A 26,376-nucleotide genomic window follows, 5' to 3' on the forward strand; every position below is an offset into this window, starting at 1 on the left:
GCTGTTGCTTTTAGGAGTCTGGCAGCTGCACTTGGCCTTCTGGAAAAGCCACAGAGCCTACAAATGAACTATCGTACCCTAAAAAAGGTAAATGCTGCTTTTAATAATAATTATGGCACTTTCATTTATTCATTCAATCATATTTATTGAGTGTTTACTACTTGTTACTACTTACTATGTGCCAAGCACTGTTCTAAACTCTGGGGTAGATCAGGTGGGACAAAATCCCTGTCCCACATGGCGCTCACAGTCTAAGTCAGAGGGAGTAAGATTTAATCCCCATTTTACAGATGGGGTAATTGAGGACCAGAGGAGCTAAGTGACTTGTCCAAGGCCACACAAAACTCATGTCCTCTGACTCCCAGGCACATGTGTTTTCCACTAGGCATTGCTGCTTTTTTGGCTTAAGCAAATGATTGCCATAGAAATGATAAATGACAAGCTGGGTCAAGGGGCGAGGAACAGGGGGGATGATGCCTAAATGCTCCAGAGGCCAAATCAGACCTCTCAAGCTGCCAGGTAATGGCCTTTTCCCAGAATCTCCCTGGGTTAGTCCAACCCAACTGCAAAGATCGGGCAGGAGGTATACTGCTGTCTCAGTCTCCAAGATTTCATGAGGTATTTTATGTGGTCAGTCTGACTCCTGGCCCCTCCATTATGTCAAACTAGAGTCCTCCAGGTCTGGTGGCTACTTTACAACCCTCTTGGGTTGAGCTCCCCCCGACAAGTAATTGTTCTATGATTGAGGAGGGAAGGAAGGAGGGATGAAGAAAGAGAGAGAGAGAAACAGACTGCAAAAGGGAGAAGCAGAGATGGTGATAGAAAAGGGAGGGGAGAGACAAAATGGAAACTGGTAAACAGAGCAGACTGGAAATCTACCTCAGAGCCATTAAGCTCAGAAATCTTCGCAAGGCCAATGAAAGGGTTCGCTGCCTGTGTACACATTCCTGGCACCTAGTAGTGCTCCGCACACAGTAAGTGCTTAATAAATACTGCTACTAATAATGATGGCATTTATTAAGTGCTTACTATGTGCAAAGCACTGTTCTGAGTGCTGGTGTGGTTACAAGGTTACACTACTACTGCCCTCTGTGCAGACCCCTGAGGCCACGCTAACATCATCACCTACACCTTAAACCTGAGCTAGAGAGAGTAGAAAAAAACTTAACGGTGTCGAGGAGCAGGCATCAACCTTAGGACAGGGGAGCACACACCCTAGTCAGGGCAGAAGGGGGAAACTGTGGACTTTGGGGACCTTCTGAACAGCTTATGTGGTAAGAACCCCTCTCAGAATCGCACCTGGAGAGTTTGCAGAACTCTGCCAGTCTTGGCTATGGGAGAGAAAGTCAAGCAGAGGCCTATCCATTCCATTCCTAGCTTAGGCGGTGGCTAGCGAGTGGAAGGCAATCTGCTACAAGTCAAAACTCACCTGTGCTGGGCAGCAGTGGCATGGGAGAGAGTCGAGAGTGGAGACTCAAGTTGACTGCATGGAAGGAGGCAATGGTAAACCACTTCCATATTTTTTACCAAGAAAACTTTATGGATACACGGCCAGAATGACTTTAGAGGGAGGTGGGGCATTCTGGGAGAGACGTGTCCATGGAGTAGTCATGGGGAGGAGATGGCTCAACAGCATAAGAGAAGACAAGATGCAGTAGGAGCCCCAGCAGCAGAGCCAAGTCAAACCCAGGATCTCCAAGTCCAGAGTATGTGTGCATGTGGGTGGGAAGAGAGACTGCTGCTGGTTGTGGGCAGGGAATGTGTCTGTTAATTATTGTATTGTACTCTCCCAAGCGTTTAGTACAGTGCTCTGCACACAGTAAGTGCTCAGTATGTACGACTGACTGACCGACAAAACAGAACTCCTCAAATTCCCAACCAAACCCTGCCCTCCCCCTGACTTTCCCATCACTGTAGACAGTATTGTCATCTTCCCTGTCTCACAAACTTGAAAACTTGGTGTTACGCTCAACTTATCTCTCTCTATCAACCCACATATTTAATCCATCACTAAATCCTGTTGGTTCGACCTTCCCAACATCATTAAAACATGCCCTTTCCTCTCCATCCAAACTGCTATCATGTTAATCCAAGCCCTTATCCTAACGCACCTTTATCACTGTATCAGCCTCCTTGCTGACCTCCCTGGCTCCTGTCTCTCTCTACTCCAGTCTATTTTTCATTCTGCAGCCCAGATCATTTTCCTACTTATCTGTTCAATCCAAGTTTCCCCACTCCTCAAGAAACACCAGTGCTTGCCCATCCACCTCTGCATCAAACAGAAACTCCTTGTCTTATTTCTATCGAGTTGTTTCCAACCCATAGCGATGTCATGGACACATACCTCCCAGAACACCCCACCTCCATCTGCAATCTTTCTGGTAATGTGTCCATAGAGTTTTCTTGGTAAAAATACAGAAGTGGCTTACCACTGCCTTCTTCCACACAGTAAACTTGGGGTCCCCATCTCGACTCTCTCCCATGCTGCTGCTGCCCAGCACAGGTGAATTTTGACATGTAGCAGGTTGCCTTCCACTTGCTAGTCACTTTCCAATCTAGGAATGGAATGGGTATGCCTCTGCTTGACTCTCCCTGCCGTAGCCGAGACTGTTAGAGTACTAGAAACGCTTCAGGTGCTACCCTGAGAGGGGAGAAACTCCTTACCATAGGCTTTAAAACACTCAGTCACCTTGTCCACTTCCATCATTGCTCCTTGATTTTCTACTACAACTTGCTGCCAACCTTTCACTCACATCCTGCCTCTGGCCTGGAATGCCTTACCTCTTCTTATTTGACAGACACTCTCCCCAACTTCGGAGCCTTTTTAAAAGCATAGCTACCCCCACCAAGAGTCCTTTCCCGACTAAGCCCTCATTTCCATTTATCCCACTCCCGTCTGTGTTGCCCTTGCCCTTGGATATGCACTGTTTATTCACCCCACCCTCAGTCCCACAGTACATATCCGTAATTTATTTATATTAATGTCTATCTCCCAGCGTGGCTCAGTGGAAAGAGCCCGGGCTTTGGAATCAGAGGTCATGGGTTCAAATCCTGGCTCTGCCAATTGTCAGCTGTGTGACTTTGGGCAAGTCACTTCACTTCTCTGTGCCTCAGTTACCTCATCTGTAAAATGGGGATGAAGACTGTGAGCCCCCGTGGGACAACCTGATCGCCTCGTAACCTCCCCAGCGCTTAGAACAGTGCTCTGCACATAGTAAGTGCTTAATAAATGCCATCATTATTGTTATTATTACCTAGACTATAAACCCATTATGGGCAGGGAACATGTCTACCAACTCATATTATACTCTCCCAAGCACTTAGTAGAGTGCTCTGCACACAGTAAGTGCTCAATAAATATGGTTGATTGCTTGCTCAATATTTAGTTCTTCAGGAGAGGCCTGGGGTTGTGCAGTTTGCACTCAGTGGTCTGAGAAGCCAGGATGCAAGGCTCAATGGCTTTGAAACATCCATCACTTTCGGATTATGGGTTCAAATTCCACCAAGAATACCTTGCTTGCTGTTGGGCATGAATCTTTTTTCTCTGCCACTTTCTGACCATGTCCTTCCTGCCCTCTAAATCCATCCCTCACAGCCAGCCATAGCACATTGGTACATAGCAATTTCCATACTCTGCTCTTTAAGCACTAACTTGTCCACACATCCATCCAGCTTCCCAATCTCTACATCATCTAGTGGGTTCCACTACACTTGTCAGGTAAAAATAATAATAATTAAAGTACAGTGTGCTAAGCACTGTTCTAATCGTTGGGGTAGATACAAGTTAATCAGGATGGACACAGTCTCTGTCCCACATGGGGCTCACAGTCTGAATCCCCATTTTACAGAAGAGGTAACTGAGGCACAGAGAAGTGAAGTGATTTGCCCAAGGTCACACAACATGTAAGTGGCAAAGCCAGGATTAGAACCCATGACCTTCTGACTCCCAGACTCGTGCTCTATCCACTAGGCTACCTAATCTTGGCTCCCGAGCTAGAATATCATCTCCTTAAGGGCAGGAGATCCTGTCCACCAACTCCATTGTACTCTCTCAAGTACAAAATAGTGCTCAACACAAAGTGCTCCGTAAATACCATGGACTGGATTGACTGATTGGCTAGAGAACACAATACTCGAGGATGTATTTAACACCCTCATACCTGCTGAAGGGAAAATGAGTTCAATAATACGTGCCATCCTATCATTGCTGGGTAATTTCCCTTGAAAAAACTGGAGTTCTTCCATAAGTAAATAGGCTCTAGCTCGCTTACTTTTTAATGGTATTGGTTAGGCCCTTACTATGTGCTAGGCACTGTACTAAGTATTGGGATAGATTCAAGTCAGTATGGGCACATTTCACATCCCACATGGGGCTCACTATCTTAACCCCCACTTTACAGATGAGTTAACCGAAGCACAAAGAAGTGAAGTGACTTGCCCAAGATCACACAGCCGAAAAATGGAGGAGCCAGGATTAGAACCCAGGATTAGAACCCACTTCCAGCAATTCTTGAACCCACTTCCAGCACTTATTTAGAGCCTCAACATTTAATGCCGTGGTCAGAGAGTCCTTGGTTTAGGAAAGGTTGACTTCATTCTAGCCCGGTTCCAAGTTCCCCTTTAATCTCGAGTTCTAACAATCTCCCAAGCCTAGGTCTTTCAAACGGTGAGTTATTGCTTAAAAACTTCTCCCCATGCTGTTCATTTACAGATCAACTGCTATGATGTTGGGTCACTGGAGTTTTCGCCAGCCGCTGGAGTGACTTCGCACCTTCGTGAATCATTAAAAAGCACTGGTTATCTCTGGGCGTCACTTTGATGCATTCCCCCGGGTGCCCGCTTTCTCCTTCCCTCAGCTCCACTTATAATGTCAACACTATGATTTTTTAATTATCTGTTGGAAACAGATTTAAAGCTGAAACTGGAGAAGGAACAGGGACGCATACAGAATAAAATATCTTTGGCATCTCTTGGCGCTGTCATCTGAATTCTAACAGGAGGCTCCATGGACACTCTTCATGGCATTGCTGACAGCTCAACTCAATCATGATCATCATCATTGTAATAGCAGTGGTATTTGTTAAGTGCTTACTATGTGCCAAACACTGTACTAAATGTTTGAGTGGATTCAAGCTAATCAAGTTGGACATAGTCCCTGTCCCAAAAGGGGCTCACAGTCTAAGGGGAAGAAGAGGTATTGAATCCCCATTTTACAGATGAGAAAACTGGGGCACAGAGAAGTTGAGTGACTTGTCCAAGGTCACACAGCACGTAGGTGGCAGAGCCAGGACTGAAACCCAAGCCTCCTGACTCCTAGTCCCATACGCTACTTTCATAAGGAATATACCGACTGCCCGGTAGGGTAAAAAGAACTGTATGAAATGCTAGGCATACACATGAAAGAGTCAACATAACCCTTTCCCTACAGAAGCTTAAATTCTAATAAATTTCCTTGCCCTCCATATATACATTCCCATTACCTGTAGTGTTGCTGACTATAGTTTGAAGGACTGCTATGCTCCTACATTCCTTTCAGTATCAGAGGTTTGTAAGGCTATCAGCTGATGGGTCATTTTCATTGAATTTTTGGCTGCCTGATTAGTCCAGTTATCTTCATTCATTCATTCAATCATATTTATTGAGCACTTACTGTGTGCAGAGCACTGGACTAAGCGCTTGGGAAGTACAAGTCAGCAACATATAGAGATGATCCCTACCCAACAACGGGCTCACAGTCTAGAAGCGGGAGACAGACAACAAAACAAAACGTGTAGACAGGTGTCAAAATCTTCAGAACAAATAGAATTAAAGCTATATGCACATCATTAACAAAATAGAGTAGTAAATATGTACAATCTTGTGACCTTCATGAGTGGAAATAGCATCACTGTGGTCTTCAGCGATTTACACAACCTCTAGGGGAGTGAGAAACTTCAAGGAGGCCATTTCAGAGGCAAGAAAGATTGACAGTTAGTGACCGTGTCTTCGCCCTGGTCACAGGTGGAAAACCTTGAGGGAAGAGCCACGCTAAGTACGAAGGCTTGTTTTATAAGTGGGTTCGGTTGGGTCTTGCCGGGTTCCTGAAGAACTGAAGAGTGGGGAGCTGCTTAAAAAGTGGGCAAGTGGAGTTAAGTAAACTCCACTGAGGCAAAATCTTGACTCAGATAGCCTTTTCCTGTCCCTAGATAGCCTTATGTTCTTAAGTTTAAAGAAGACAGCTTCTTGGCCCTTTTTTCTTTTCTTGGCTGGGGCTCACACCAGCAACTCCACAATGTAATAACTTCACCGTTAAATGCTCTGCCATTTCCATTAGAGTTAATTGCCTAGAATTAAAACTAGGAGCCCATTACAATTCTGGGAGGCAGAAGCAATAGCTCCATTGATTCCCCCTTCTCCCCCGCCCCAGCCTATCCACCCCCAGCTCAGGTTTCTCAGGGTGACCCTGATCCCTTTCAAACACTCGCTCTTCCTCTGTCTTCCCACGGCTAGCATGGCTCAATAGTCAGACATTGTGATCCCCAAACTGAGAACAAGAAATGGCCAAGACGTTGCACTAGAAAGCTGATCTCTGAGGAAAAGACAGGATGGGCCAAGGAGAGGGTCTTTCGAGGCACTGGCAGAGCATTCCTCAGTGGAGATTCCTAATCTCCAGTCAGAATGAAGGAGTCCTTGGAGTTTTGTAACCTAGGCCTTTTGATCCTAGGTGAATGTGGCTGTGGATTTTGAAAAAGAGTAGTTCTCCTCTCCAAGGGTAGTTGCATTTCTCAATTGAATCAGTGGGATCGTATGTGGGTCCGTGGACATCCTTGGTGGAATCTAACAGGAAGTCCTGAAGACGTGAGAGTAGTGAGAGAAATGCCTCATTTCCCTGTTTTCCTTTAAGCTTTGATTGGCCATTTTAGGATTCTTAAGAATAAGAGATTTCTAAAATGAACCTAAATTAGTTGAATACACACTCTCCAAATGAGTGAACTGAAAACAGATTTTCTGGGGATAAAAAGTATTTCCTGAATCAGTGTTTTGCTCACCTCCGCAAACTTCTCCCCTCCTGCCCTTCCTCCTTTTCTTCTTCATGTACCTCTCCATCTCGTCTCTTTATCCCTCTCCCTTTTCTCCTCAGCTCAGGGCAGACCAGAACACTAGCCTTCTGCCCATACTGGGCTCCAGGTCCAACTACCTAATAATAACTGCATTTGTTAAATTCTGACTATGTGCCAAGCACTATACTAAGCCCTGAGGTGGATGAAAGATAATCGGGTCCCACATGGGGCTCACAGACTAGGTAGGAGAGAGAGAAGGTAGGAGGGAGAACAGGTATTGAATTCCCATTCTGCAGATGAGGGAACTGAGGTGAGAAAAGTGAAGTGACTTGTCCTACGTCACACAGCTGACAAGTGGTGGAGTCAAGTTTAAAACCCAGGCCCTTCTGACTCCCAGACTTGTGCTCTGTTCACTAGGCCATGCTGCTTCTCACCCCCGAAGAGTGGGACCTCCTGGCTCCCATGGTCACAATTCTGATTAAGCCTTTCCTCATCCCCCTGATTCTAAGCCCAGATTGACAAATTCTCCTGACTCTCACGCCCATAGAAACTTTGTAAAAGGAGATAACTAGTGGGGCAGGAGCTAATTAGCAGTGTCTAGCATATAACAGCAGAATGACGCAAATGGGCTGAAAAAAGGATATCTTATTCCCCAAAATGAGACATCGTGAATTATGGCCATCATTACCTGCTAAATACCATTAGAAATGAAATAAATACCGCCCATTAGGCTTTAAAGGAGTATTATTAGTTTGCTGTTGAAAAGCAGGGCTGATTCTGTTGATGAGGATATAGAAGGAAAAACCCCACCTCCCCCCTCCTTGGTTTGCAACTTCTAGTTTCCTCCTTTGGTTTCCTCATCCCTTGAAGTGTCCAAGTCCTTGGTTACCACAAGAGGACAGTCTGGAATCTGGTGGAGTTTGTCCTTGTGAAGCAAAACTCCAGGTGACATTGTGACAGTTGCCCGGATGGAGATATCCACACACACCATTATCAATCAGTGAATCAATAAATTGTATTTACCGCTTGTTTATTGTAAGCTTATTGTACTAAGCGCTTGGGGGAATACAATACAAGAGAGTTGGTAGACATGTTCCCTGCCAAAGCAATCAAACAATAGTATTTACTGAGAGTTTACTGTGTGTAGCGTACTGTACTAAGTGCTTGGGAGATTATTATACAACAGAGTTTGTAGACATGTTCCCTGACTACATGGAACTTAAAGTCTTGAGGGGGAGACAGACTTTAAAATGAATTTTAGATATGTACACAAGTGATGTGGGTCTGAGAGTGAGGTGAGTATCAAATACATAACATGTCAGAATTGATGCAAGGGAAATGGAGAAGGAAGTGGGAGAAAGGGAAATGAGTGCTTAGTTGAGGAAGGCCTCTTGGAGAAAATGGGATTTTAAAAAGGCTCTGAATGTGCCAAGAGCAGTGGTCAGTTTTATATGGAAGGTTAAGGACTTCCAGACCAGAAGGAGGACACGTGCAAAGATTCAGCGGTGAGATTGATGAGATCAAGGCCCAATGACTAAGTTGGTGTCAGAGGAGCGAAGTGTGTAGGCTGCATTGGAGTAGGAAATCAGTGAGGTAAGGTGGGAGGAGGTGAACTGATTGGGTGCTTGAAAGCAGATGATAAGGAGTTTCCACTTGATGCAGAGATGGATGGGCAAACACTAGAGATTCTTGAGGAGTGGGGAGACATGGACTGAATTTATGTAGAAATATGAGCTGGGCAGCAGACTGAAGTATGGACTGGAGTTGGGAGAGACAGGAAGCAGGGAGGTCAGCAAGGAGGCTGGTGCAGTAATCAAGGTGGGATATGAGAGGTGCTTGCCTCAGCATAGTAGCAGTTTGGAAAAGGCAGATTTTAGTGATGTTAAGAAGGTAGAACCAGCAGGATTTGGTTATAAATCAAGTGTGTGGGTTGAAAGAGAGAGATGAGTTGAGGATAATAATAATAATAATTGTGGTATTTGTTAAACACTTACTATGTGCCAGGCACTGCTGGGATAGATACAAGATAATCAGGTTGGACACAGTCCCTGCCCCACATAGGGCACAGTTTTAATCCCCATTTTACAGATAAGGTAACTGTGGCACAGAGAAGTGAAGTGACTTACCCAAGTTCACACAGCTGACAAATGGCAGAACTGGGATTAGATACCAGGTCCCGCTGACTCCTAGGCACACGATCGATCCACTATACCAGGTTACAGACTTGTGAGACAGGGAAGATAGTGGTGCTGCCTACAGTGAACTCCTTGGCACAAGTTCTCGGTATCTTAGTGACTGTACCAAGGCTAGCTATCGATTTCAGCCCCATAAACATTGGCCAGCCCGCCTTTTTCTTTTAAATTGTCCTTGTAAAACAGGCTCACGCTGGAGAAGAAAGGATACATCTGGTGGGTCACAGCTGAATCTACCTATTTCTGCGTTCTCCCACACGTAGATCCTCCAAACCCACCAATCACGGCCTGCTGGGAAAAGCCTAGATCACGTTTGTAGAAGAGGCCACTTGATTGGCTTGGCTCCTTCGCTGTAGGTGGCACTGTCCAGAATTACTAGAGATAATGGTAATTTATGTTTCCTTCCACACCTGTTCTTGTCCTTGCATTATTAAACTTCTGCAAGTGTTCTTTTCTCCAGGGAAATGGTGGGAGCAGAGTTGGCAGGGGAGGGGCGGTGGCAGGGGGAGAAAATATTTCCGTTGTTCAGCATCGTACAGCTAAATTGCATTCAGGCTCTTTTGTGTAGAGTAATGAAATGTTATCTAAAATGCAGCGTGAATTTTTAATTTTCTCCCTGTCACTGGATGCTGTAACCACGTAATTAACAAAGAACTGGAGATAGTCATTTGCAGTGAATGGGCATAAGCAAGCACCAGGGTTAGCTACCACAGGCTTAAAAAAGTGTCATTTGTGAGCATTTAGCTTCAGAGGGTGAAGGGAGAGACATGAGCCTAAATGGAAAGCAGGTCTGATTTCCCCATCTGTTTATGACTTTCCTTTGCTAAGAAGGACACCTCCTCCGTCCAAGGTTGATTGTATGTGCGGCCTCTGAGGCAGATCAGTAATAATAATAGCACTTGTTAAGCACTTACTACGTGCCAAGCACTGTTCTAAACGCTGAGGTAGATATAAGTTAGTAAAGTCTGTAGTATGAGTACAGCTGGCAAGTTCTGCCAGTCTCCATGATTGGCATGGTGACCATATTCAAGGCCTCCAGAGGCAAGGAGGAGACAGAAGTGGGCAAGTAAGGTTCTTTCTCCCTGGGGCTTAGACATAGGGTGGTCCCTGGCCAACCCCTGGAACCGGTCACCAAAGAGGGCAGGTGGGGTCTGGAATTAAAACAAGGTAAGGGCCCTCGTTTTGTCCTCCGGGGATACAAATAGGCAGACAGTGGTTTGAATCCAAGCAGAATCTGCCTTTTATTTCCCTCTCCACTATTTCTCACATTGGGTCGACTGTTGAATCTATCTGCACCCAGTCAACCTGCTACAACCTGGTAGCTCTGAAATCCAGTAGTCTTCCCAAAATAAGAATGACAGACTCTCTCATTCATTCGATCATATTTCGTGAGCGCTTACTGTGCGCAGAGCACTTTCCTCAGTGCTTGGAGTACAGTATAACAATAAACAGTCACATTCCCTGCCCTCTTATTTGAGAAATGCTACAAGGTGGGGGCCTTTGAATTTTGGTTTTGATTTGAATTTTTGAAGAAAACAAAAGTAGAGAATAATGTTGGTATTTGTTAAGTGCTAAGTGCCAAACATTGGGGTGGATATAAGGTAATCAGGTTGTCCCATTTGGGGTTCACAGTCTTGATCCCCATTCTACAGATGAGGTAACAGACACAGAGAAATTAAGTGACTTGCCCAAGGTCACACAGCTGACAAGTGGCAGAGCAGGGATTAGAACCCACGACCTCTGACTCCCAAGCCTGTGTTCTTTCCACTAAGCCACACTATCTACCCTCAGGGAAAATGAAGTCATGAGGATCCATCCCTGAAAAATGGAAGTGGTGCGAAGGAAAGCCTTTCTGGTGACTCCATCTCTATTTGAGGAATGATTTCCGCTGCGTAAATTATGAAGGCCAAAGAGAATCCAGCAGACTTAAATTCATCAGCCTGGCGAGGGCTGTTTAGTCCATTTTTCTCCTCCTTTCAAGGCACACTTGCCAGAGTTCAAAGAGTGAAATCGCATTGTTTCAACTATGGCTTCTCTCCTGATTTTTTAAAAAAAATCTCAGCCATGTCTTCCAGGGTGCCCCCGAAACAAACCCAGAATCGCTTTCGTTTTCCTGGAAATAACCCTTCACCTTCCTTCCCAAGCCCCCGTGTCTTGAAATGGTTCCTTTCCATCCCAGCCGGCAGGCTGAGTAGGCCAGGCAGCCCTGCTGGCTTTAATTAGGAGGAGTGTCAGCATCCTGCAGACGAGAGTCAGCAGGGGGTTTGGCACTGAAACGTGTTCAATAAACTGCTTTGGATAATCAGAGGTCACTGCGTCCCTCCAGCTGCCGGCTGCATTGCTCTTCTTCCTTGGCTCCTCTCTTAGCGCTTGTTTATTTTACCATTTACACCTCATTAACTGCAAGTAAACCGCCAGCCCTAAGCCCCATTGCTCTGGGCCTGGGGTGCTCTCATTAGGAGAGGCAGAGGGCAGTGGAGTCGGGAAAAGATAAAATCATGTTTCATGTGTACAACCTAATATTATGTACCCCATAAATGCATATCCCAGCGATGCAGAACAAGGCATTTTGAAAAAAAAAAAATGTGCTTGCCTCTGGGCTGTGGAGCATCACAACCCAGAGGAATTCATTCAATCATTTTTATTGAGCGCCCACTGTGTGCTGAGCATTGTACTAAGCGCTTAGGAAGTACAAGTGACCTTTTTAGACTGTGAGCCCACTGTTGGGTAGGGACTGTCTCTATATGTTGCCAACTTGTACTTCCCAAGCGCTTAGTACAGTGCTCTGCACACAGTAAGCGCTCAATAAATACGATTGATTGATTACAAGTCGGCAACATATAGAGACGGTCCAGCATTTGGACAGTGACCATCAATCAGTCTTTTGGATTTATTTAGCGCTTACTGTGTGCAGAGCCCTGTATTAAGCGCTTGGAAGAGTACAATAGAACAATAAACAGAACATTCACTGCCCACAACAAGCTTACCATCTAGAGGGGAAGTCAGGCATTATAAATGAATAAATTATGGATATGTTCGTGGAAGAGGCAGACCAGCAGCTAGATGGATAGAAACCATAACAACGTTAAGGGAAGACCCATTCGCAAGGTTACGGATTATGGCAGAATCAGTCAATCAATCAATCGTATTTATTGAGCGCTTACTGCGTGCAGAGCACTGTACTAAGCGCTTGGGAAGTACAAGTTGGCAGAAGACAGGACCTTCTGGAGAAAATATATCCATAGAGTCGCTATGAACCAGGAACGAGTGGAAGGCACTTGATAATAATAATGTACGTAAGTGTTGGGGGGATGGAAGAGGGATGAATAAAGGGAGCAAGTTAGAGCGACACAGAAGGGAGTGGGAGGAGAGGATAGGAGGGCAGGATAGGCCTCTTGGAGGAGAAACTGGAAACCAAGGCTCCTGGTTTCAATTCTGAAATAAAGACTTCGATGGGTTTTCTGTTGTATTCTCCCATGCTCTTAGTACAGTGCTCTGCACATAGTAAGTGCTCAATAAATACCATTGATTGATTAATTGATTGATTTAGCTTCAGAGTGGGGCAGAGAGTTAGATTGAAAGGAGGAGTTGTGGATTCTGCTTCAGCTTCTGCCATTTATTAATTGTGTGTCCTCATGCGTCCTTACACTCCCATCCCACTGCTCTCCCTGCATATAGTGAGAAGTAGTGTTGCCTAGTGGATAGAGCAGTGGTCTAGGAGTCAGAAGGACTTGGGTTCTAAACTTGGCTTCACCACTTTTCTGCTAAGTGACCTTGGGTAAGTCACTTCACTTCTCTGTGCCTCAGTTACCTCATCTGGAAAATGGGGATTAAAACTGTGAGCCCCAGGTGGGATATGGACGGGTGTCCAACCTGATTAACTTGCATTTTCCCCAGCGCTTAACAGAGTGCCTGGTACATAATAAGGGTGTAACAAATACCATTAAAAAAATAGCATGACAGTGTGGGCTCATTCATTCATATTTATTGAGCTCTTACTGTGTGCAAAGCACTGTACTAATCACTTGGGAGAGTACAATATAACAACAGGGAAGTAAGGGGCTGAATGATGGGCTAGCAAAGCACATGGAAGTTGGGGAAAGCTCAGTAGCGTTACTATGACTCCTTCTAGACTGTGAGACCACTCTTCTAGACTGTAAACCCACTGTTGGGTAGGGACCGTCTCTATATGTTGCCAACTTGTATTTCCCAAGCGCTTAGTACAGTGCTCTGCACACAGTAAGTGCTCAATAAATACGATTGATTCTGGATCCTCTCCCGTTCTAACAAGGATTTCAATTAATCCATAGTATTTACTGAGTGTCTATTGTATGCAGAGCACTGGACTAAGCACTTAGACGAGTGCAATGCAGTGGAGTCAGTTTGTGTAGAAAAATGATCCGGGCAGCAGACTAAAGTGTGGACTAGAGTTGGGAGAGACAGGAAGCAGAGAGGTCAGCAAGGAGGCTAGTGCAGTAATCAAGGTGGGATATGAGAGGTGCTTGCATCAGCATAGTAGTAGTTTGGATGAAGAGGAAAGGGCAGGTTTGGGTGATGTTAGGAAGGCAGATCCAACAGGATTTTGTTGTAGATCAAATATGTGAGTTGAAAGAGAGATGAGTTGAGGAGAATAATAATAATTGCGGTATTTGTTAAGCACTATGTGCCAAGTTTACAGTCTACTGGAGGAGACAGGCATTACAGATAAGGGAAGTAGGAGAGTATAGGGATTTGTGACATAAGCGCTGTGAGGGTGGGATGAGAATCAAAATGCTTTAGGGTGAAGTGGAGCTGGGGTGCGGAGCATTCCCTCTGGAGCATTCCCACTCGTGTCAGGTTCTGAGCCTTCTGCTTGGCTGCCATAATGCTTGTTGGGTGGCCATCAAATTAGCCCTGGAATGCCAACTCTTCTCCGTGGTAACTTTGGGCAATTCCAGATCAGGGGGTGAGTGAACCCACACTCCACCCCTGACTGTCCTCAGCTGAAAACAGGGGAAGAGACAGGAAGCAGTATGGGCATATTCCGAGAAATTCCACATCACTGGTGGATGGAGTGTAGAGTTTATATAATTCCAGCTCCATCCCCCTTTCCCCTCCCCTCCCCTCCCCGCTTGCCCCTGGGACTCCTTGTCTGGAGTCTTCTGAGCCTCCTAAAACATCTGGGCTCTTGAACACTTTCCTCCTTTCCCTACGTGTTAAAGTGCCCATTCCTGCCATCCGTGCATCCACATTAGTGCAGAGGGGGTCCGAAATGCCACCGTGCCTCAGGGAGGCTGTTAGGTGCCCCATACAGTCCACTGTAAATGCCAATTGGTAATAATAATAATAATTGTGGTATTTGTTAGGCGCTGACCATGTGCCAAGCACTCTACTAAGTGCTGGGATGGATACAAGCAAATCGAGTTGGACATAGTCCCTGTCCCACATGGGGCTCCTAGTCTCAAACCATATTTTGCAGATGAGGGAACTGAGGCACAGAGAATAATAATAATATTTGTTAAGGGCTTACTATGTGCTCACTGTTCTAAGCGCTGGGGTAGATATAAGGTAATCAGGTTATCCCACATGGGGCTCTCAATCTTAATCCCCATTTTCCAGATGAGGTAACTGAGGCACAGAGAAGTGAAGTGGCTTGCCCAAGGTCATACAACGGACACGTGGCGGAGCTGGGATTAGAACCCACATCCTCTGACTCCCAAGCCCGTGCTCTTTCCACAAGGCCATGCTACTTGTGTCACTGGTCTGGGGGGGAGGGAGGGGGAGGGATGGTGTCTTCCCAATTCCGACTTCCTCTCCCAGGCGGTTCCATATTCTCTGGGATGCTAGCGGGGCCCCTAGGGAACAGGGCTAGATAGAGCAAATTGAATAGTCCTGCAGATCCCAGAGAATCTTCCTGAGCTTGAACAAGTTCTCAATCAATCAATCGTATTTATTGAGTGCTTACTGTGTGCAGAGCACTGTACTAAGCGCTTGGGAAGTACAAGTTGGCAACATATAGAGACAGTCCCTACCCAACAGTGGGATCACAGTCTAAAAGTCTCACAGTCTCATTTTGGGTCTCTGGCCAGGCACCTTCCCTGGGCTTCTAGACTGTAAGCTCCTTGTGGACAGGGGATGTGTCTACCAACTCTATTATATGGTACTCTCCCAAGTGCTTGGTGCAGTGCTCTGCACAGAGTAAAGGCTCAATAAATACCATTGATTAATTGATAGTAGCAGTTTTCCTGTGAATTCATCACTGACACCCCCGAGGAAAAAGACAACTGAAGCAATCTAAGCTGCCAGTGCCTGATAGTAATAATAATAATGGCATTTATTAAGCACTTACTATGTGCAAAGCACTGTTCTTAGCACTGGGGAGGTTACAAGGTGATCAGGTTGTCCCATGGGGGGCTCACAGTCTTAATAATAATAATGGCATTTATTAAGTGCATACTGTGTGCAAAGCACTGTTCTAAGTGCTGGGGAGGTTACAAGGTGATCAGGTTGTCCCATGGGGGGCTCACAGTCTTAATAATAACAATAATAATAATGGCATTTATTAAGCGCTTACTATGTGCAAAGCACTGTTCTAAGTGCTGGGGAGGTTACAAGGTGATCAGGTTGTCCCACGTGGGGCTCACAGTCATAATCCCCATTTTACAGATGAGGTAACTGAGGCCCAGAGAAGTGAAGTAACTTGCCCAAAGACACACAGCTGACAAGTGGCAGAGCCGGGATTTGAACCCATGATCTCTGACTCCAAAGCCCGTGCCCATTTTACAGATGACGTAACTGAGGCACAGAGAAGTGAAGTGACTTGCCCAAAGTCACACAGCTGACAATTGGCGGAGCCGGGATTTGAACCCCTGACCTCTGACTCCAAAGCCCATGCGCTTTCCACGGAGCCACGCTGCTTCTCTATTAATCTAATCTAGTAGCTTGTGGCTATCTTTAAACCCAGCTGAAACTTCAATCAATCAATCAATGGTATTTATTGAGGGCTTAGTTTGTGCAGAGTACCGTATTAAGCGTCGAAGACAGTACGGCGCATGAGAAGGGCTAGACGCGATCCCTGCACACAAGGACCTCAACCGCCTAGGACTCTGGCAGTCTGTCAGGCCACGACTGCCGGCTGAGCTAGGCAGGACCCTCTGTCCCTGAGCCAAAAGGAGCCCCCTCAGAGGCAAGTCACTCAGCGCGAGGCCAACAGCCACCCACAGCGACAATCACGGACTCTCCCCTTTCTCTGACTGGAGGCTGTAGCTTTAAATCAATCAGTTGTGTTGCTTTGGCTGCAAACTCACTTAAGAGAGGCTGGGGAAGCAATCACTGTGGAAACTCTTTCTTCCTGTGGTTTTATTTTACTTCTGTCTACAGCCCTCTGAAGACATTAAGTCTCAGCTCTTTGGGAAATTACTCCTGTGAGTTGTGATTCCCAGACATGTCGCACACTGAAACACCCAGACACCCATGCACTCACATTCCCTGGTACAACCTTCCCTTCCCCAGTGCACACACATGCACTGTCATACATTCAGAAATACATACACACATCCCTGGGAGACTACACACAGATGTACACTTGCTCTTGAACATACACACAGTCATTCATAGAAAGACATACACACCCCAACCACCAGACATACAAGTTCATTCATTTAATCATATTTATTGAGCACTTACTGTGTGCAGAGCACTGTACTAAGCAATACACACACACACACACACACACAAACAGAGTTCATCAAGTCTTCCCAGGGCCCAAAGACAGACCAAATGGTGTGATCAGGGGTCCAGATACCAAGGTTAATCTGTTAACACAAAAAGACAGGCCAGGATTCATCCTGAGCCACAGACATCAATACATTTTAAACGGCTGCCACTTTCTATTCTGAAGAGGGATAAATTGCACCCTGAAAACAGAAGACAGAGAGGAATGTCATCCTGTCGTTTTCCCAAGAAATAATGAGCCCTTTTAATAGTTAATAGGAATCAGAGAATCACTCCTCTGTCAGGCAAGTGTCAGATTTGGGTTAAAGCAGATGAGTAGAGCAGGGAAGGGTCTGAATTTTCGACAGAAGGATGGGAAGGAAGGTGATAAAGACCGCTGGAGGTGGAAGGGAAGGGAAAAGGGAAGCCTTGGTCAGGTGGTTATGGCACTTGTACATATCTATTCTGTTTATTTTATTTTGTTAATATGTTTGGTTTTGTTCTCTGTCTCCCCCTTCTAGACTGTGAGCCCACTGTTGGGTAGGGACTGTCTCTATATGTTGCCAACTTGTACTTCCCAAGCGCTTAGTACAGTGCTCTGCACACAGTAAGCACTCACTAAATATGATTGATTGATTGATTGACAGTAGAAGGAATAGCAAGGATAAACAGGGCATGTCCAAGCTTCCTCCAACAGTGGGGAATAATAATAATAATAATAATAATAATAATAATAATAATAATGGCATTTATTAAAGCTCTTACTATGTACAAAGTACTGTTCTAAGCACTGGGGAGGTTAAAAGGTGATCAGGTTGTCCCACGGGGGGCTCACAGTCTTAATCCCCATTTTACAGATGAGGTAACTGAGGCACGGAGAAGTTAAGTGGCTTGCCCAAAGTCACATAGCTGACAATTGGCAGAGGGGGGATTTGAACCCATGACCTCTGACTCCAAAGCCCGGGATCTTTCCACTGAGCCACGCTGCTTCTCTAGCAACGGAAGAGCCACTGAGTCACAGAAGGACCTGCTTCCTGGTCCTATCTGGTTGCACTCACGTGGGAATGGTTAGAGTGATGAAGCAGTGAAAGATGCAAGGACCAAATCCTGCAGAAGGAGCCTGTGGGGACAGTCAAGCAGTAGCAGTGGTTACACCCACGGGAGCGTAATTGCTTTCTTTCCTCTTAAGCAGCTAAAAAATGTTGGTCTCTGCCCAAACCTCCTCTGAGAATAGATCGTTGCTGAAATCTAGTTAAACTTCATCTGACACAAGGAGAACTGAATCCCATGCTACTCCCTAAGAGTGACGCTGAAATGCAGAGATGCTAAGAGGTAGTCAAACACAGCTGGACACCTGGATCTCCTTTAATTAGTTTAAATGAAGGAGGCCTATCGGTGGGACTTGGCTATGCTGTGAGCTGCACCGTGCTGTCCTGAACTCATATTACTCATTTCTCGGTCTCTCTTCTCCCCCTTCCATCAGTAATAAGCTCTGCCACTTATCAGCTGTGTGACTTTGGGCAAGTCACTTGACTTCTTTGGGCCTCAGTTACCTCATCTGTAAAATGGGAATGAAGAGTGTGAGCCCCACGTGGGACAACCTGATCACCTTGTATCTCCCCCAGGGCTTAGAACAGTGCTTGGCACAGAGCAAGCACTTAACAAATGCCATCATTATTATTATTATTATCACAATGAATTGTGGTAAGCAGCATGGCTCAGTGGAAAGAGCATGGGCTTTGGAGTCAGAGGTCATGGGTTCGAATCCCAGCTCTGCCAATTGTCAGCTGTGTGACTTTGGGCAAGTCACTTAACTTCTCTGTGCCTCAGTTCCCTCATCTGTAAAATGGGAATTAAGACCGTGAGACCCCCGTGGGACAACCTGATCACCTTGAAACCTCCCCGGTGCTTAGAACAGTGCTTTGCACATAGTAAGCGCTTAATAAATGCCATTATTATTATTAATATTACTAAGTGCTGGGATAGAGAAGAAAATAATCAGGTTCTACATGGGGCTCATAGATGAAGTAGGACGGAGGACAGGTATTGAATCCTCATTTTGCAGATGAAGGAACTGAAGCACAGATAAATGAAGTGACCTGCCCAGGGTCACACAGATCCGGGCTTAGAACCCAGGTCCTCTGTCTCCCAGGCCCACGCTATTTCCACTAGGCCTCACTGTTTCTGGGTATTGAAGCCCTTTCTTCTGCCCAGCCCCTTCCCTTTAATTTACCTGATTTACCCCTCTCTCTAGCAGTACAGCAAGACCCTTTTTCCCCGCTCTTCCCATCAGCCCCCATCTTTTGCTGACTTTCACCTCCCTTCTTGATACTTCCAGTATTCATTCATTCATTCAATCGTATTTATTGAGCGCTTACTGTGCAAAGAGCACTGTACTAAGCGCTTGGGAAGTACAAATCGGCAACATATAGAGACAGGCCCTACCCAACAACGGGCTCACAGTTTAGAAGGGGGAGACAGACAACAAAACAAGTAGACAGGTGTCAACACCATCAGAATAAATAGAATTATAGCTATATACACATCATTAATAAAATAAATAGAGAAATATGTACAAATATGCACAAGTGCTGTAGGGGGAAGAGGGTAGGGGAGCGGGGGTGATAGGGAGGGGAGGAGGAGGAGAAGAAAAGGGGGACTCAGCCTGGGAAGGCTTCCTGGAGGAGGTGAGCTCTCGGTAGCCAAGCTTCAGAGCTCGGAGGAATCCCTGGATGGTTCTGGGAGTTCCAGATGTCATGGATGCCTCCAAAGGTAAGAAACTCACAGGCAAAGAACCCTCATCCCTATTGGCTCCAGCCTTCCCAAACTGTGGCCAAGCCCAACTGATAGTTTAGTCCGATGGGGGCTGGACTGAAGTGTCAGTCAAGGATTGAGTTAGTCACTTCAGATTTTGCTGGTCCAGGAAGCTTTCCCAAACCTGTGGGGTGTGAAGATGGAGCTAAAGCCAGTGAGATTACAGCTGTGGGAGGCAGAGAGTGGGGAAAGGGCATTCAAAGTTAAAAGTAAAATACCAGACTTTCTTCCTCTTGGGCATTTTCCAGCCTCTGCCCCTCAGCACACTGACCACAATTAAAAAAGACAAGATCTGAAATCATGGGGTTCTTGCCCTGTGGAGGACTGGAGGGCAGCGCTTGCTTCCAGCAGGGATAGAAGTCTTGATAGAACAACGGGAAGATGCTGGGAGCATCCGGGAGGGTTAAAGAGCTGCCTCTTTCAGTGGCTGAATGTCTCCGGACCCCAGAGCCCATCTGGAGTTTTAGAACTGCTAACAAGGCTGTGTTTCGCCCTGGGCTCCAATTCAAAGGCAGCAGCTTCAAAGCTCCTAACCTTTCCAGGTCCTCAAGAGAGGCTGCTGGATCCAACTTCCTACTCTCCTTTCTGAGTTCCTTGTTGTTGGACCTAAATTATACTTAATCACTAAGGAGGGTCCTCTGGATCAGACCCCAGTCATGGAGAGGGAACCAGAAACTGGGTGACGTGGCTCAGTCTACAGCTGGGTCAAGGGAAGAAACAGGACAATTTATCACCTCATTTAATCCATTCAGTCTATCAGCCTGAGGCTTCTCTGACTCTTAAAGCTCCTGACATACATAACAATAATAATAATAATAATAATAATGACATTTATTAAGTGCTTACTATGTGCTAAGTACTGTTCTAAACGCTGGGGAGGATACAAGGTGATCAGGTTGTCCCACGGGGGGCTCACAGTCTTAATCCCCATTTTATAGATGAGGGAACTGAGGCCCAGAGAATTGAAGTGACTTGCCCAAAGTCACACAGCTGACAATTGGTGGAGCCACAATTTGAACCCACGACCTCTGACTCCAAAGCCCGTGCTCTTTCCACTGAGCCACGCTGATTCTCCAACATCATGCTGCTTCTACATCAAATGCCAAGGTCCATAAACAGAGGAAAGAGGAGTGAATAAGAGATCTCAATTTACCTCTAAAGATAGGAGGCCAGGAGCCTTTCTCACTGGTAAGAGAGAGAGAGAAATCAACCTTGTATATGTGGAAGGATAAGCAGCCTCATTTCACTGTTTTGTTCCCTCACTCAACCATGGCTTTATTTCATGAAGAAAAGGAGTTGCTACCACGTACCTTAACTAACTGAATGAAAGCTGGAAACCCATTCAGCGAACATTTGTCCCGGCTGGTTCTGAAAAGCATAGAGCTTTAATAGGCCAATGATTCACAAATAACTGTGGTATTTGTTAAGCACTTAGTAGGTGCCAAGTACTCTACTAAGTCTGGGGTGGCTGCAAGCTAATCAGGTCAAACACTGTCTTGTCCCTCATGGGCTCACAGTCTAAGTTTGAGGGAAAGCAAGTATTTAATTCTAATTTTACAGATGAGGAAACTGAGGAACAGAAACGTGTCTTGCCCAAGATCACCCAGCAGAGAAGTGGCAGAGCCACGAAAAAGCACCCAGGTCCTCTGACCCCCTAGGCTCGTGCCCTTTCCACTAAGCCACGTGTCATTCATTCAATCATCATCATCAATCGTATTTATTGAGCGCTTACTGTGTGCAGAGCACTGTACTAAGCGCTTGGGAAGTACAAGTTGGCAACATATAGAGACGGTCCCTACCCAACAGCGGGTTCACAGTCTAGAAGGGGGAGACAGACAACAAAACAAAACATGTGGACAGGTGTCAAGTCATCAGAATAAAGAGAAGTAAAGCTAGTGTCTTTCAAGTGTTTTTCAATCAACATGGTACCAAAAGTCCAGGTAGATATTTTTCAAAACTGGTGAGTCCCAGGTTTTAACTGACTTAGCTTTAGGAACGTTCAGTTGCTGACAAAGTTGCTCAGGTTCAGTTCAATTGAAAGACCTAAATTTCCTCTCTCCTTGTGTCCCGCTATCTGTTTCTTTACCTTTACAATGTCACTAACACTTTCCTTTTTTGTCCCCTCTATCAATGCTCCTCCCCACAACAAAAATAACAAACAAACCCCCTTCCCCTTTATCTTCTGTATATCTCCCTTAGACCCTGCTTTGGCCCTGGGGCCCTCAAACTCCCCAGTTGAAAGAATCTTGATGGATGTTTTTGAGAAATACTTATCTGTAGCACTCCCAGTCAGTGGAGGATCCTCCTTTTGATGAGTTACTGAACAAGTAGGTGATGCAAGAAAATTAACCTTTTCTCTTGCTACCACAATTTCACCTTATATCAAAGAGAAATCTAATCTCTGGTCCTGGGGAAATTCATTCTATGATCCTTGATGAAAGGTGAATATATATATATATATACTTGTTCTTAAGGTTATCCCAAAGCCTTAATAGTAGCCTTGGCTGGTAAAATAGCACTTGTAAATGCTCCCAGGAGCTAATAAGCCTGAGCATGTCCAATAAATACAACAATTGCAAGTCTGGTTAGTTTAAATCAGTTTGCAATTACTTTGTAATTATGAGCTAATTGCATATTAATTACCATCTTGTTACACCATCAACAAGCCCTGCATCTGGATATTAGTTGAGCCTTTCAGGGACCATAATATTGGTACGTGATCATTCTGACCACTACGGAAAATAACCATTTCAAATTTTCAGAAAACCCTTGTAATTTCTCAGATACTTTAAAGAGTATGTACATTAAATATCCTGCCACGTTAAGAATCCAGAATTCGGTGAAAATGTCCAACTATTTTCTCCAGCACCACAGGACTCCAGTGTTTTGTCGTAATTGCAAGAGGGTAAGCTCCTTGTGGATGGAGAAGATGTCACCTTGTTCTTCTGTACTTCCCAAGCACCGAGTACAGTGCATTTCATCATAGGGGCACCCAATAAATGCTACTGCTATCGCTGCTGTTGGACAATAAAAAACTCAGTTTCCCAGGTAGTTTAAAATTGTTCAGAGCCTGAAGCCAAGTACTCCCAGCCTGCTCTATGAGTCTTCCTGACAATCGAGTCTGGCTTCCTTCTGTGGCTCAAGAAATTTGACTGTTTCCCATTTTACTGTAGTGAAATATAATCCCTGAAAATAAGCAGTGTGAGCCCAGCTGAATTTCTTGGGAGAGGAATTATGTATAACAAGATGGTTGGCAAGGTTATATCACTCCATGAAAGCTGTAATTTCCCCGCAATTGATTTCCTAAAGATAACTCACTGTTTGCGTACAGGGAAAGCTAATTTAACAAGAAAGATGAGTCTCTTCAGTACACCTTGATTGGCAATTGTGATAAATTCCTATAATTACTATTGACTCCGAGGAGGATTTTCATTTGTTAAGATGTTGCTGAAATGACAGCCCGGTGATGGATTTAAAAAGAGGAAAAGGGAAAGCCACATGTCGCTACTAGCTTAGCGTGAGTGAAGTACGCGGCCATTTGGCACGGTTACTAGCACTGTATAAAGACAGGGAATATTGTGTCACTCTTCAATAGACCTTTTTCCCCCTCTTAGCTGCGTAGCTGGAATTTCTGGACTGACTCTAGCTTTTCAGAGGCTCTTTAAAGTATGCTTCTCTTAGGGACTTTTGCTGAAATGCAGCCACATCTGGAATGAGTTGTGGCAAAGGGAATAGAAGGGAAAGGAAGATAAAAGGGAGGAAAAAGAAGGGAGGGGGAGAGGAGGGAATGGAAGATGAAGGGAGGTGAAGAGAGGAGAGAAGATAAAGAGAGAGAAGAGAAGTGATGGGAAGAGAAGCAGGGAAAGAAAAGGGAAAGGAAGACAGGGAGGGTAGAAGGAGGAGAAAAAAAATCAAAAGAAAAAATAATCTTTTTTGTCCTTACCTTTCTTAGGCAAGCTAAATAAAAATAAATGGGAAGGAATCAAATAAATATCCCCCTCCGAAATCCAACTTGGATTGAAACACTCTCATTGTATTGGGGAGCATTTTTCACACGAATAAATATGAATGGGAGTGTGGACAAACCCAATTTCGTGGTATTGCTTGGGCATTGTTCACAACTGCTAATGAGTAACTGCTAATTTCCACTGCAGAGAAAAGATGATTAAATGGTCGACCCCAGGAACCCAGAAGTGATTCAATTGCTGCTGTACATCCAGGGTGAGAACTTCAACTCCTCATTCCTACACAAGCCTTATTCAGGGCTCAGGATATTGTGGGCACTCGATCAATAATAATCAATGCTTCTGCTGCTGCTGATGTTGAGGAGGAGGAGGAAGAGGAGGAGGGTAATGATGATGGCTAATAATGGTAACCAGCAAACAAGGAATCAAAGTGCGCTGAAGATTAACTTCTCCAATCAATCGTATTTTTTGAGCATTTACTGTGAGCAGTGCACTGTACTAAGCTCTTAGGTGAGTACAAGAGTCAGTAGACAAATTTCCTACGCACAACAAGCTTATAGTCTAGAGGGAGATAAGTGGTTTGTGAATGGATTGACCCCTCTTAGGATCACACCTGGAGAATTTCCTGTACTCTACCAGTCTCGGCTACAGGATGGAAAGTCAAGCAGAGGAATAACCATTCCATTTCTAGCTTGGGCAGTGGCTAGCGAGTGGAAGGCAATCTGCTACAAGTCAAAACTCACCTGTGCTGGGTAGCAGCAGCATGGGAGAGAGTCAAGGGGAGAGACGCAAGTTTACTGAGTGAAAGAAGGTAATGGTAAACTACTTCTGCATTTTTACCAAGAAAACTCTATAAATACACTACCAGAATGATTGCAGATGGAGGTAGGGTGTTACTGTGGGAGACGACTCGACAGAATAAGACAACAGGGAATTGAACCTGCAACCTTGGCATTATTAGCACCACTCTAGCCAACGGAGCTAACCGGATGCTACTGAAAGCTTCTGAGGGAGTTTAAAACTAAACACGGGGTAGTATCAGGTTTGGATGTGAATAAGATTTAGTAGCATGGCATAGTGGATAGAGTAAGGGAGTCAGAAGGCCATGGGTTCTAATCCCAGCTCCACCACCTGTCTGCTGTGTGACCTTGGGCAAGTCACTTCATTTCTCTGTGCTCAGTTACCTTATGTGGAAAATGGGGATTGAAACTGTTAGACTCACTTGGGACAGGAAATGGGCCCAACTCAATTTGCTTGTATCCACCCCAGTGCTTAGTACAGTTTCCTCGCACATAGTAAGTGCTTAACAAATACCATTATTATTATCATTGTTATTAGTCATTAATTCTTTTTCTTTTACAAGGGGAAACATGGCAGAACCAATTAGAACCAACTATTTTCTGTGGGGATAAGAGTGCGCTGGCAAGTTGCTGGTTCCTCCAGAAGGCACAGACACTTGCAAAATATTATCCGCAAATGAAAATTCACACAGTACTTCACTTTACTTCCTGCTTCCTTCACAGACTCCTATTCTGCCTTCCACCCTCTAACTGCAAAGGTCACTCAGTTCAATTCTGGGTCCTTTTCTATTCTCCATCTACACCCACTCCCTTGGAGAACTCATTCAGTCCCATGACTTCAATTACCACCTCTATACAGATGGTACCCAAATCTACATCTCCAGCCCTGATCTCTCTCCCTGTCTCCAATCTCAACTACCTTCAAGAAATCTCTACTTGGATGACCTCCCATCACCTCCCCTCCGCCAACTGACAGCTGTGTGACTTTGGGCAACTCACTTAACTTCTCTGTGCCTCAGTTATCTCATCTGTAAAATGGGGATGAAGACTGTGAGCCCCACATGGGTCAACCTGATTACCTTGTATCTCCCCCAGCGCTTAGAACAGTGCCTGGCACATAGTAAGGGCTTAACAAATGCCATCATTACTATTATTATTATTATTACCTCAAGCTTAACATGTCCAAAACAGAACTCCTTATCTTCCCACCCGAACCCTCTCCTCCTCCTGACTTTCCCATCACTGTAGACAGCACCACCATCCTTCCTGTCTCACAAGCCCATAACCCTGGTGTTATCCTTGACTTTTCTCTCTCATTCAACCCACATATTCAATCCATCGCTAAATCTTGTCAGTGTTACCTTCACAACATCACTAAAATCTGTCCTTTCCTCTCCATCCAAACCGCTACCGTTTTAATACAATCACTCATTCTATCTGGCCTGGATTGCTGAATCAGCCTCCTTACTGACGTCCCAGCCTCCTGTCTCTCCCCACTCCAGTCCATACTTCACTCTTCTCCCCCAAAACATTTTGCTAGAAAAAAGTTCAGGAAATGTTTCCCCATTCCTCAAAAAACTCCAGTGGTTGCCCATCCAGCCCCGCATCAAACAAAAACACTTCCTCACCACTGGTTTTAGCACTCAATCACCTTGCCCCTTCCTACATGACTTCACTACTCTTCTACTACAATCCAGCCCACACACTTGGCTCCTCTAATGCTAACCTTCTCACTATCCCTCGATCTAATCTATCTCACCTCTGACCTCTTGCCCTCAAATCTGACAGATCAGTACTCCTCCCCACCCCGCCCCCGAAGCCTTATTGAAGGCACATCTCCTGCAAGAAGTCTTCCCTAAACTCCCCTTTCCTC

At 45.2% G+C, this 26,376-nt stretch overlaps 2 non-coding genes across 2 annotated transcripts; both read left to right on the forward strand.

The window, feature by feature from the left end:
- The first annotated feature begins 1,281 nt into the window (after positions 1 to 1,281).
- On the forward strand, positions 1,282 to 1,419 carry LOC119928990. Its single transcript, XR_005451134.1, has one exon. It is a non-coding gene; the product is annotated as a small nucleolar RNA SNORA7 (small nucleolar RNA).
- Positions 1,420 to 24,298: 22,879 nt separating this feature from the next.
- LOC119929056 lies at positions 24,299 to 24,436 on the forward strand. The gene has a single exon (XR_005451200.1). It is a non-coding gene; the product is annotated as a small nucleolar RNA SNORA7 (small nucleolar RNA).
- The last annotated feature ends 1,940 nt before the right edge of the window (positions 24,437 to 26,376 follow it).

The sequence above is a fragment of the Tachyglossus aculeatus genome, chromosome 5 (genome assembly GCF_015852505.1).
Source record: "Tachyglossus aculeatus isolate mTacAcu1 chromosome 5, mTacAcu1.pri, whole genome shotgun sequence".
Taxonomy (NCBI): Eukaryota; Metazoa; Chordata; class Mammalia; order Monotremata; family Tachyglossidae; genus Tachyglossus; species Tachyglossus aculeatus.